This window comes from Anomalospiza imberbis, chromosome 9 (assembly GCF_031753505.1).
Source record: "Anomalospiza imberbis isolate Cuckoo-Finch-1a 21T00152 chromosome 9, ASM3175350v1, whole genome shotgun sequence".
Lineage (NCBI taxonomy): Eukaryota > Metazoa > Chordata > Aves > Passeriformes > Viduidae > Anomalospiza > Anomalospiza imberbis.
In genome coordinates, this window is record NC_089689.1 from 4237288 (window position 1) to 4250323 (window position 13036).

A 13036-nucleotide genomic window follows, 5' to 3' on the forward strand; every position below is an offset into this window, starting at 1 on the left:
TCTTCAAACCCTCTGCCCTGTCCATTTGTCCTGCAAACCTCCTTAACATGAGAACCTGCTTATTTTTTATAGTATTTGACAACACCTTACAACGGCATAAGCCCTGTTTTCAAATCAGCCCCTTTGAATGCTGCATTAATAAGAAAAAGTTCCCTCTCTTCACTGATACATCTCCAGGCTCTTTTCCAAGAAGAGTCTTTGTCTCCCTTTAACAAATGTGGACACTGAATTTACACAGGTGACTCGGCCAAGATCTTCCACAGGAGAAACAGCAGCACAGCTGAAAGATGTTTTAAGTCCCATCCCAGTGAGCCTTCCTAAGAACAGGAATAAACAAAAGTTAGGTGCATGTTGCAAAAAGTGTACAAGATGGAGGAAAAGAGGAAGGTTAAATCCAGGATGCAAGGCAGTGTGATGTTCACATCTCCCTCCTCTCCCACATGTCACTTCCAGTGTCTGCCAGCCCATCCCAACCTACACCCCCACTACAGTGGACTGTTCAGGATCTACTTGCCACATTTCTTGAAAAAGCAGAGCATTAAAAAAGTGAGTTTCTAATTGTTCCTAAATATTTCCACTGGGGAAAGGGGATGTCGAGCTTAAAATCCACAAGGCCTTGTGTACCTGCACCCAGGAGCTAAAATCCACGCAAGCCTCCTGCAATGATCAAAGACTAAAAGAAAAAAAAAACATCCAAAACTGTCCTAGCACTGCTGCTCCTCAATGCTTGCTGCCCATTTCCCACCACTTCCCACGGGACAGTATCACTTGTATCAGGACAATGATGCAGAAAATTTATCTGCACTAAGGATCTAAATCCATGGAAGTCTCCTGTAATGATCCACCCAGGCTGGAAGAACACCTTTCAATGCCTGGGTAATGCTTCCATGGTCCTTCTCACACCAAGCTCTTCATGCTGAGCCGTCTCCTTTGGTTTTCCAGTCCAGGTGTCTCTTGTGCCTTGATCACAACCCTGAAGTCCAAAGGGGTGAAAATGTCTCCTCTCCTCTGGAAAACCACACCGGTATTCCCGAAGAAAGGAAATCCCTAGCCAGGGAAGCAGAGCTGTTGCTGGGCTGTTGCTGCCATCTTCTGCCCACCTGGAATTTTGCTGCTCACAACTTCCCCAGCCTTTGGCCCATGTGAAGGGAAAGGAGGGAAGGAAAATGCAGGGATGCAAGGGTTTAGGAACGGGCTCGTGTTCCCTCATCGGTCAGTGTGGGGGCGGAGATCCAGGGGTGGGCCATGGAGGGTGCCCCCTTCAAGCCTTGGCACCGTGGTTGTGGGTGAGGGATGCCGAGCTCTGCCGATGGAGAAGGCACAGGCTCTGCCTGAGGAGTCACATTCAGGAGATGAAGGGGGTACATACACTCACTTAATGCAATTGCTAAGTGGACTGTTACTAGACACAGCATGAGCTGTTCACGGTTCTTCCTGAAAACACAGGGAAACCAAATGTTTAATTCAGAGAGAGCAGCAGGACTATGTGATTTCTCTCCTGACCACCCATCCAATAAGGGATTTTTGGCAGGGAAGCAGAGTGAGTGGTGTGACTGGCACTAAAACTGTGGCAGCAGAGCATGTCGTTGATCAGAAGGTGAGGATACAGAACTATTGTTTTCCAAAACTGCAAAGACTTTTGTCCATTTGTTCAGAGCTTTAGTTCTGCCTGAACTGCTGCCTTACAACCCTCAGATTACGTTTTTTCCCTTACCCTGTCATTTTTGGCAGAGTGTGATGCTTGGGGGAAGTTTATCCTAACAGTGGGCTGTTAAAAGATGTAAAAAACCCTACTAAATACCAAGTATTTTTACATCTTTTAACGGGCTCAAATACCAAGCCCCACCATGTGTTCAGCTCAACAGATCTTTGGCCCCATAACTCTTTGGGATTACTCATGGCTTGAAGCTGGTGCTGTAGCAGGTCCCTGGAGGTGTAGTATGAGGACATGGTGCAATTGCCAACCACCTGTGGCACAATCTCACTGGTTCTTGGCCATGGGACATGGACTTAATTAGTGTAAACAGCAGCAGCAGCTGCTCAGGGGGCAGCACATGAAGCATAACCCTACGCCTGGGTATTTCAGCTGTCAAAAATTTGTCAAAAAAACTGGCATCCTGTCTCTTTGGCACCTATCTGTATAAGCTGAGGTGATCATTTTAGGTTTGCATCTTGATTTTCTCTCCCTCTAAGCAGGGGAAAGCATGCAGTCCCCACGGAGGTGAGGATTGCACATGGTCCAGCTGGGATGCTGCCAGTGAGAGATTCAGTCAGCAGCCCCAGCCTTTTGAATTTCAACAGTCTGAAGTGTCAGGGGCTGCAGAAATGGCCACTCTTACAAACTAAGTCCACACAGATACACTGCAAACTTCAGAACTGTTCAGCACAAACTTTCTATCCAGAATGTGACATTCCTGGTGAACCTGTTCAGTGCTGAAACACCACAGGCCAGGTGCAGTGATGAGTTAATTCCCCATTCCCCTCAGTGGGGAGCATCCTGTCACAAAGCTGTCTCACCAAAGAGGAGCTCAGTGGCCCTTGAAGGGCTCCAGGGCAGCAGCTCTGGTCGTGAGCAGCAGTGGCTGTGCCACTCAGCCTTCACCAGGGAGCTGCAGTGGGGGTGTCCAACTCCTGCAATTTTCAGCAGCAGCTACCAGCTGAAATGCCAAGTTCTCCGCTCCTCTGAAAGATGGGAACATCCTGAGACAAAGCATTGAAATGAAGCAATGTCCTCAGGTTCATACAGAGAGACAGCAGCAGAGGAGGGGACAGGCTGCAGGAATCATTTCTATACCATGATCCATGCCACCCTCCTCCTCCTGCTCCACAGCAATTACATGAGCTGTGTGAATGGTACAGCAGTGACATTTTCCACGCAGCCTGGAGTTAATGTACTCCTGCTTGTAAAGCTGACATCAAATACTGGTCCTTGTTTAGCAGAACGTTTCACTTCACCACAATCAAAGCTTTGTGCTGGGGAAGAGGGGAGGGCATGGGACCCCTTTCTGTAGAGGTCTTCCTTGGATGGCAGTACCCAGCACATCCCTGATGGCAGGGGGGTTCCCCTGGCCTGGAATCACCGCACCTTTCAGAAATCAGTGATGTGTTTTTTCCACTGTGCCATATACACATTTAAATATATACAGAGGAAGAGTTGGTCACACCCCAGCTTCCCACTTGCTTGAAAAAACCTCACGTGTGCAGCCTGAGGTTCTCAGTGCTTCTCTGAGCAGAGCAGAGCAGCTTTTGCACGGGGTGGTGGCTGTTCCTTCAGTCTCAGGCCATAGTGGCAGGGGGAACGACCCCAAATGGGAGCTGGCTCTCAAGGGCAGCACCAGCCACAGCATGAACTGCAGCTGGAGCAGAGAGGAGCTGAAGCGTCACACGGCCATCGAGGCCATCAGTGGGGACAGAATCACACAGAGGGCTGGGTTGGGAGGCACCTTAAAGCTCATCTTATTTCAACCCCATGCCATGGGCAGGGACACCTTCCACTCTCTCAAGTTGCTCCTGTCTAACCTGGCCTTGAACACTCCCAGAGATGAGGCATCTGCAGTTTCCCTGGGCAAGCTGTTCCACAGCTTCACCACCCTCACAGTAAAGGATTTTTTCCCCATTATCCCATCCATCATCTTCAAGGAAGCTCTGGAAAGTTGCTCTGAAGTAAAAACCCTCCTCAGTACATAGGTCATGCCTCAAGACTACATGCAAGACCTCCAGTGGATCGTCTTTCCTCACTCCCCTTGCAGGTGGGAGGGCAGGATTGTGAGAGTGGGTTTTGCAAGAAGAAAAATCCTCCTCTTCCCCCCTAATCTGCTGTTTCTGAAGAACCTTTTGTGCCATGGGAACATTCCAAGTCCCTGCCAGGAAGATGTATTTTCCACTTTTTTGTTTATCTTCTCAATTTCTTAGTAATACTCATTCCCATGTTCGAGCACTCTCCAAACTAGAAGAGGTAAGTATTGGGAAGACTCCTCAGAATTATTCTAGCAAATAGCCTTTTTTTTTCTTTTTTGTAGAAAGAGTTTTGTGAGCAGTTAGGCCCCTGGCACAGGAACTCCAGAGTTCTTGTTCTCTAAGAAACAAAAATATTAAATCAAGAAATCCCATTTTCCCCTCATCCTTTTAAATCTTCTTTCACTGAGTTGGAGCCAAGGAGTCATTAACTCCTGGTTGGGTACTGCAAGGCCAGAATTGCTTAGTGGCAATGTCATAAAAACCCACTCATTCCCATACCAAAGGGCTTGTGTTCTTAAAGAATAATGTGTTGGGATAATGCCTTAGAAGTGGATTAGTGGATCCTGATGCTCCTTCATTTGCATTTCCCCCCTGGAGCACGTTAAGGTGTTCAGATATTTTTTTTAACTTATTCGATGGCATTTTAATCTTTAGGTAATGGCTGAGCTCCACAGAAATATTTACATAGCCACCATCCAGCACACTCAAGGATGTAGAGCAGAGGAATAGCCAGGAGCTGGTCTGGTCCTGCATTATTTCGATCCCAGGAGTGGAAAGCCCAGGCTCAGATGCAGCCTCTCATTCTGCCCCTCCCTTCCTTCCCTGCAAAGCCTCATGGCCATCACCATAAATACCTCTGACTGAATTTGCAGCTAGATGAAGCCTCCAACCACCTGCTCAGCACAAGGCTACAGGAAAGGTCAACATCTCCAGGTGTAAGCTGGCTCCTCACACTGCTTTTCCAACCCCATCAGAAGGCTGGGGCCGCTTTTCCCCCCTGACAGCAGCCTGATTCTGTGTCTGGGCTGCAGTCAGTGGCTATGGCAGCAGAGCATCATAGCTTGCTTCCAGCTGCTTCTTCCAGTTTGAGCTGTACAAAGAGCAGCTGAGGCTAATCAGGGTGCCACTGGTGCCCATTTGGGAGCCACTGCCATAGTGGGGGGTGAAGCACAGGGTGCCCAGAGCAGCTGTGGCTGCCCCTGGATCCCTGGAAGTGTCCAAGGCCAGGTTGGACAGGGCTTGGAGCAACCTGGGCTGGTGGAAGGTGTCCCTGCCCATGGCAGAGGGGTAGGACAAGATGAGCCTTAAGGTCCCTTCTGAGGCGAACCACTCCGTGATTCTGTATCAGAGCAGTACCCCCATCAGCAGCTGCACAGAGAGGTCTGAGCTGAAACGAGACCCAAAATCAGAAAGACTTTGGGCAGGGGACAAGTTTGTGTGCTTTGAACAGGGAATGAAGTCCATCCAGCCGCCAGCAGTGGCCAGCAAGGAGGGGACACTGCTCTCCTGCCCTCCCTCCACACAGCCTGCCACGTTCCCAGGCATTTTTGCCTGGGGAGAACGAATGTGCTCCTGACCCTGCACCAGCCCGGCTTGGTCCCAGAGGGGCCATTACAGACACTGTTACCTTTATAAGAGCCACTGCAAACAAAGGGACCCTGAGACGCCACCAACGAGCTGGCTGCTTTCTTTGAAGCTTAACGAGAGAAACTTGAGCTACAAGGGGCTGCGGAGTCACAACAGGCAGACCATTTCATCCGTCAGTGCTTCAATTTGTCTGTGCTGTGCCCTGCTGTTCCAGCATCGCAGCAGCTCTGGCTCCGTGAGCCTCTTCAGCACTGCTGGTGCTGCAGTACCCCTCCCGGCTTCCTTTTGCAACTCCAGTCCTGCTTGGCAGTGTCTTAGACCCTGGAGGAAGTTTTTAAACTCCCATCCGTCCTTTCAAAGCTTTGCAAATTTATCACATCATGCACAGCTTCTCATTGTGGAAGAAAAGAAGTGGGTGTTTAGCTTATTTCACTGGTAATAGCAGAAAATGGTCTATTGCAGCAAAGAATTTGTCCAAATAAGCTGTGAGCCATAGCCTTCCTGCAGATAAAATCCAGCTCATTTTAGTGCCCTGGAAGCACTCTACAGGTATCCACTATTGAAGCATCATTGTACTTTAGATAAATGTGCTGCTTAAAGATAGCTGTCAGCACAGGCTGCTGAATAATGCCTTCATTTTATACACTTAAATTGTTCCCCAAGTTATTGGCAACACCTAAAGTTGGTAGTCTGACAGTAGAAAAATAGTCAGCATGATGGTGGAAGAGCAGGACTCTGACCCTGTGGCACCCACTGAGCTTCCAGCAGTGTTGAAGGGCTTTAATAGGTTACACCCAAGTTACTGCATTTATCGGTTCTCAGCCATCACCCTTCCATCAATCAGCTCTGGTGCAGTCGTGTCTTTGCCGTGCTCAGGTCACACCACTGGAGGTTCCACACTTCAGTTACACACTGTACATTAACAGAAATCCCAAATAAGCAGATTTTAAGCCTGCCTAATAGCATATATTCTTATATAGTATTACAGTTACAACAAGTATTTATCACAGAGGGAATGTTGCTTCCCTCTAGCATTTTTTCTTTTGCTCTTCCTTTACTCACCTAAAACAATCTTTGAGCCTTGAGAGACTACTACATGTTATAGGCTTACCTCTTCGAGGACAGGGAAGCCTTTCCAAGGCTTCTATTCTTCTATCACACATATTTATTTAAATTAAAGTTATAAGCACCTTTATTGGCTCATAACTCTCGATTTTTTTCAGGTTTTAGTCCCTACTTCTTAATCTGATATATAACTTCAATAATAATTTCAGTTCAGCCCTTTCTTCAACAGCCAGCCCTACAGCACAGCAGCCTTTAGCTGCTCTACCTCTCCCTAAGTGCCTCTGGTGCATCCCCACCCTTGGGCTGGGGCTCTAAATAAGCTCAGCCTGGGGGCTTTTCTGCTTTCTAAGCCTTGACTAGCAACACTAATCTCTAGCTCAGCTCAGCATAGTCAGCCTGGCCTTAGACCCTGCTGCTCTGGGCCTGGCCAAGCATGTTTGTTTCCCTGGACCTGATTCCAGCCTGGGGACTGACTGACCACCTGGACTTAAGACTTATTTCATCCCTACAGAGGTGCATGATGCCTGGATCCTCAGGGGGTGCTCAGCACTCTCTCCTCCAGCTCCAAGAGGAGGTAAAACCTTGGCTACTTATTTTATATTCTAATGTCGGCAATTTATCACAATTTGTTGCTCTTGCTGAATATTTTCCACTGTCCAGGTGGTTCCTGGGTGGCATCCTCCCTGGAGCAGTGCTGTTTGTCCCAGTGCTTTTTCCACTGAGGGCAGCAGGGGCTGTGGTAGAGCTGGGTGGCTCCTGGAGGGGCTCTGTGGGATCTGATGCTCCTCTTCCCCCACATCTGGATGGCAGGAGGCACCCTTGGGATCTGTTTCCCATTTGAGCTCCTGCAGCTGAGCCCTGGCACCCCACGTGGAAGCTCCTGAGTGCTGTGGGAAGGCTGTGCCTCCCACGCAGGCTTCCCTCACCAGCATCAGGGGTGCAGTGCTGGCTGTCTGTTCCTGCCTGCTGAGCAGTTTGGTGTTGCTCCTCCTGAACAGCTGCTCCTCAGCCTCACGCTGGGGTCGCTGAGCAATTGGGGAAAGGAGGGGGCATCGTTGGCCCGGGTGTTTCACACCCCTGCTAGGTAGAGTTAACTGAGGGGGGGGGAAATTGTGACTCCCACAGGGTGTTGCCTTTCTCATCAATTGTGAAGGATTTCTTTAGTTCCTCAAAATGTCTGGAGTTTTAGTACTTACAATCAGCAAAAATTGGCGTGGAATATCAACGGAGCACAGCTTTCAGAAACTCATTTTCTTTTTCCTTTCAAACTGACAATAGGATTTTAAGAAAAACTTTGAATAATGGATATACTTTTGAATAATGGATGTTTCGCAGCCAAAGTCCCTTGACTTTTCTTTCTGTGCCTGAATGAGAAGCCTTTTAATTGCACAACACGTGGCAAGGAGGTACAAAACGCTTTGTGTCTTGTGCTGCTGATTAACTGATGCATACACTCCCATTAAACATTCAGAGAGGGCTAAGTGTATCGCAGCCCAAAGCTGTGTGCTATGCACGTTGGGTTTTTATCAGCTAAGACTGGCTGGAGATGTTTTGTGATTTTCCTTGTCTCTGTCATGGCTGCTCATTATTTTCCTCTTTTTTTTGTGTGTGTGTGTGTGTACTTTGGATCTTTTCTCTTTCTGGGGAGGCATTCTTCCACCTGGAGAGCTTGTACCGCGTACTCTGGGCTCCTGCAATGGGCTGTGAGGTCACCTTGTGAAGTGAAGAAGACTCCTGAGCTGAGACTGTGGAATAAACTGTTTTCCAAAATAGCAGTGGGGTTTTTTTGTTGTTGTTGTTGTTTTTTTTTTTTTCCAAGGGTTTTTCTGAGAAATGGTGAAAGAGGTGCCTGGTGCCTTTGCAAGGCTGGATGTTCTGTCATGGTGAGAAGGAGAAGCTGCAGTGCATGGAGCAATTTGAGCCCCCTGGATATTACTAGTATGGGATGCAGGCAGGGGAATTAGCAGGAACAGCAGTGGTCTGGGTCTTTGTTGCTCTCATTCTATCATGTTGCTGTCTGTCCCTGGAGCTGGCTCTTCTCCAAGTTAATCCAGCTTTCATGAAAGTTTAACTGCTGCAGAAGGGAAAAGACAAGTCACTATGCCCCTGAAAAATGTAAAGGGTGGTTTGGGGTCAAGTTTTTTTGTCCTCAGTTTCCCCAGGTCTTGGTGCAGGGCCCAGCACTTTGAGTGAGCCCAGATGGGCTCAGCAGAGTGAAACCCTGCTGTGTTAGTATTTCTATAACTTCTGTTTGCACAAAAAACCCCAACAACCCCCAAAACTTTAAACAATGACCCCATCAGATCCCCAGTTTTCTTTCCAAGCCCAAGTTCAGGCTGAGGACCGAGCCTCAATGAATAAATGCTGCTGGAGCCTGGCTCTGTCCTGCTCCCAGCCCTCTGTGTCCTGGCTGTGAGGGAATTCAGCTCAGTTTCTAAAGTGAAATCCTCTGAGCTTGGACTATTTAAACTCTTGGGATTACCCCACAGAAGACCTACAGAGGCAGCCTGGGGTGGCCCAGAGGGTCCTGTGGCTCACTGCTATCAGGATTTTCTCTTTCACCGAGGGGTTTTTGTGGTCCTTGCCTCTTCAAGCCATGGGAGGCTGCCAGCTGGGTTTCTGGCTTTAAACAGAGCTTGTTCTCTCTCAATTTTGCAGCTTCTCGCCTTAGAGTGCAACTGCAATTTAGCATTATTTCACAGAATTTGACATGACTTGAGACCATGATTTACTGGCCTTGGAGGATACGGTGTATGTAACTGTGGAGGGCATAAGTGGCTTTTCATGGCAGAGGAGTCATAAATTGAGATAAAAAAATGCGAGAAATGGGTTACTGTCCAACTTTACATGGCAGCAATAGGAACAGGACACAGCCAGGCGATCTGTAACTGTCACGGGTCTTTATTGCCCCTGATTGCCGGTAATAAAGCTCCTGGAGCAGTGTTCGGGTGTCTGAAGAGACACAAGATGGCAATGTTTTCAAAAGGACACCCTGCAACTTCCCGGGGCTAAAGATGTCCAGCTGATCGGCTTTCCCTGCTCTGGCACTCGATGGAGACCTCGGGGAAGGCTCTGTCTGGGCACTCCCTCCATGGCCACCAGGAAAGGAGCCTGGGGGTGGTGGGGTGATGTGGGAGTCTCGGGGGGCACCAGCTCGACGAGGGCTGCTGTTGCCCTGGCCTCCCAGAGCCCTGCTTCTGCATGGCACACACATCAGGAGCTGTTGAGGCAGCAGCTGTGGCCCCTGGGGTTTCTTCTTTTAACATCTGCATCTCCCTCTTTGCCTTCTGTGCCCTCCACACCTTCCAACACACCCAGATCCAGAAGGACCTTTTAGAGCAAGGAGATTTTAGACACAGAATAACAACCTTCTCTTGGCTGTTGTTTTTTTTTTTTTTTTTTTTTTGTTTTTGTTTTTGTCTTGGTCTTACTTAATGCCACAGGAATAGCTGCAGGATTTGTCCCAATTAAAAATTAAATTTCCCTGACTGAGCAGGGGGTGGTGTGGAAGAATTGCCTCTGCTTCGTTGTTTTTTTTTTTTTTCTTTTTGCCTGACAAATATTTCTGTGTCCCTTGGTATTCTATGTTAATTTTCAGCTTAAAGGTTGTAAGGCATTGCAGTGTGGCACGGGAAGGGGTGGTGTGACAGTCTCCAGGCTGCCTGTGCTCGTTTTATCCGCAAATGGCTGCATTTGCAATGTGTAATGATCTCTGTAAGGCAGTTAGAAGTGAGATAAACATCAATTTTATGGCTGGGAAAACATAAGGGGTGTTGCACAGGAAAACGAGAGGACCTGAATACTGAAAACTCTCTGGCCTCCTCACTGCTGTTGGGTTTAGCTCTGCTCCCTCCGTGGGTCCCTGTGCATCCCAGTCCCTCCATGGGTCCCTGTGCATCCCAGTCCCTCCCCGTGGTGGGTCCAGGCAGGTGAGGTGCTGCAAGCCAGCCTGGAAGGAATGCAGGAGCTGCACAGCCTCTTCTTTAAGGGTGGGGGATGCAGGTAACCAGGACTTAGTATTCACAGCCAAGAGTTAAGGAGGGTCGGCTGAAGTGGGAATGAAGTAAGAGAAAGATTAGGAAGTTTTTTGGGATTTGTTCTGTAACAGGAGCTCACGCAGAAGGCTGAGGTCACGGTTCTGGTGCATCCAGACTGGGGATGTATTTTGAGTTTCACAAATAACAGCTTTTTACAGCTCTGCTTCTTCACCAGATACAATGCAGGGTATAAAATGCTTTTTCTAATATGCTGAATGCCTCTGAAATGCAATTAATATTCTTGCCTAAGTCTCCAAAAATTAATAGGCGTGTCTGGAAGCTGCTGAACGTGGCTGTGTGTGCAGGGTGGTGGTGGGGAGGGACAGCTGTATCCATCCAAACTGGAAACGACCTCACGTGGGGAAGAAGGTGCAAAACCATGGGTGGGAACTGGAGCTCACAGAGTGGCTGCAGGAGTGGGGCCATGATGGCCAGATCACACCCACAGGATGGTGCTGAGGCGGTGCCTTGTAGGTGGGAGCAGACCCCATCTCAGCTGCTTCAGGAGACACCACCTTCCTCCCGCCAGCATGCCCGTGGCCTGGGAAGCTCCAAATGCCACCCCCTAGCAGGAGCAAGGGCTCTCACAGCTCCTTCCCTTTGAGCCTGAGAGGGGTGATCAAGCTAATTATTAATTAGCTGCCATTGAGACTGACTGGGGGTGAGGGCTCTCCCCATGTGATGCAGGTGCTCAGCCTGTCTGGGAACCTGAGGCCTGGGTGGTTTTTGTTTTCTTGCTCTGTGTGACATGAAATAGGCTGCCAAATGCCTCAAAAGCTGGCAGCGCGCTCGGGGCTGGTGTTTTTTGCTGTGTAGAATATTTAAGATGAGTTTTCACATTTTATGTAGCTCATTTTCTACTTGCATTTCTGCCCTGCATGATGCTCAAGACATCTCCACACAAAAAAAGAAGAAAAGAAAAAAGAGCACATTTGTTACCATATATATATTTTCACATTTATAGGGGGCTGAAGCTCAGAGATTAACAAAGCTTCCTATCAATTCTGCTTTAAAAAAAATAAACCTTATCTCAGAACCAAGTAGAAACAATATAAATCACCTCAAAATAGCTTCAAGTACTGAAGCCACCTGAATTTCTTCTCTTGGGTCACAAAGGTTTCAGATGAGGTTGGGTTTGCTGTGGGTGACTGACCTGAGAGCCTGGGGCTGTCCATGATCAGTGCCCCAAGGAGCTGCACAAACACACTGAGGGCATGAAGAAAAATGTTTTCCACCTAATCTTGTTAGTGTAACAACACCAGTGAAATCTTTTAAAGCAGAAAAATGTGATGTTTTAACATGATAGCGGTGTCCCTTCAGCTCTGTGACAAATGCTATCTGCTGCCTGCATTGCAAGTGTCCTGTAAGCTTCATGGCAGTCCTAGGGCACAGCTATGACTCCTTTAAAATAGTAATTCCTTGGCTAGATGTGATGATGTTGAAAGGTTATCATTTTCTTCGCCTCTTTGTAGCCCATCTGAGACTTTTTTCTCTGTTTTTTCTTCTGTCACTTTTCATTCCCCAGCTCCTTTCCTTGGCTCTTTCTTTTTCCAACACACTTTCCTGCTTTTGCCTTAAAGGTGGTGTTCCCCATCCATTTTAAACCACTTCTGTTCGAAGCTTTACGTTGGTGGTGGAGTTTCTCACCTCTTCTTCCCTAGCAAGAACAGGAACAGTTTCCACATATCTCAAACACAAGCATCACAAGCTGCAGCTGCTTTTATGCAAGACAAGCTCCCAAATCTTCCTTGTAATCCAAGCCTCCCAGGTTAGGCTGGCAACAGCAGCCTGAGGATGATAGAGATGGAGTAGTTTGGGTTGGAAAGGATTTTAAAGGTCATCCAGTCCAACTCCCCTTGCAGTGAGCAGGAACATCTTCAGCAAGATCAGCTTGAACCATCCAACCTGACATTCAATACTTCCAGGGATGGGGCAGCCACAGTTTCTGTGGGCAGCCTGTGCCAGGGCCTCACCACCCTCACTGTAAAAAACTCCTTCCTTATATCTAATTTAAATTGACTCCCCTTTTCAGCATCTTTATGTGATGCTGATTGAGCCCTGCAGACTCCCAGTATAGATTTGTGTTGTTGCTAGAAAACAGGTTGGAAACATCTAGCAGTCACCTCTTGGCTAAAAAACCATAAAATTATTAGCAAGAAACCAAGTGGAATTATGTTATTTATATTAGTGAAATATCCTATCAATTTGTGTATTTTTAAAGTGTGACTCTCATAGTTCCTAGGGATCCTTTCTTGCATCCCCTGAGCCCTGATCTGTCCATAACAGACCTTTTCCTTCAAAACCTCCTGAAGTTTTGAAAGGCAGCTGTGAAATAAGAGGAGATGCTTAATTTCATTCTACTGCAGCAGCTCAGCAGCACGAAGACAGCGCTGCCCTGGTTTGTGTTTCTCCCAGTCGGATTTCTGTACGGCTGAGTGCTAAGGATATTTTTTTACTTGAAATCTTGAATTCTGCAGAGACCGAGTGCTTATTTCTCAGGATCACCAGGGAAAATTTCTTACTCTCCCAGCAGGGTGGAAATTTCAAGGTCTGAAGCTATAATATATGTAGTCTTTCAACATCATTAAAGGAGGGGGTTTCTGACAGTG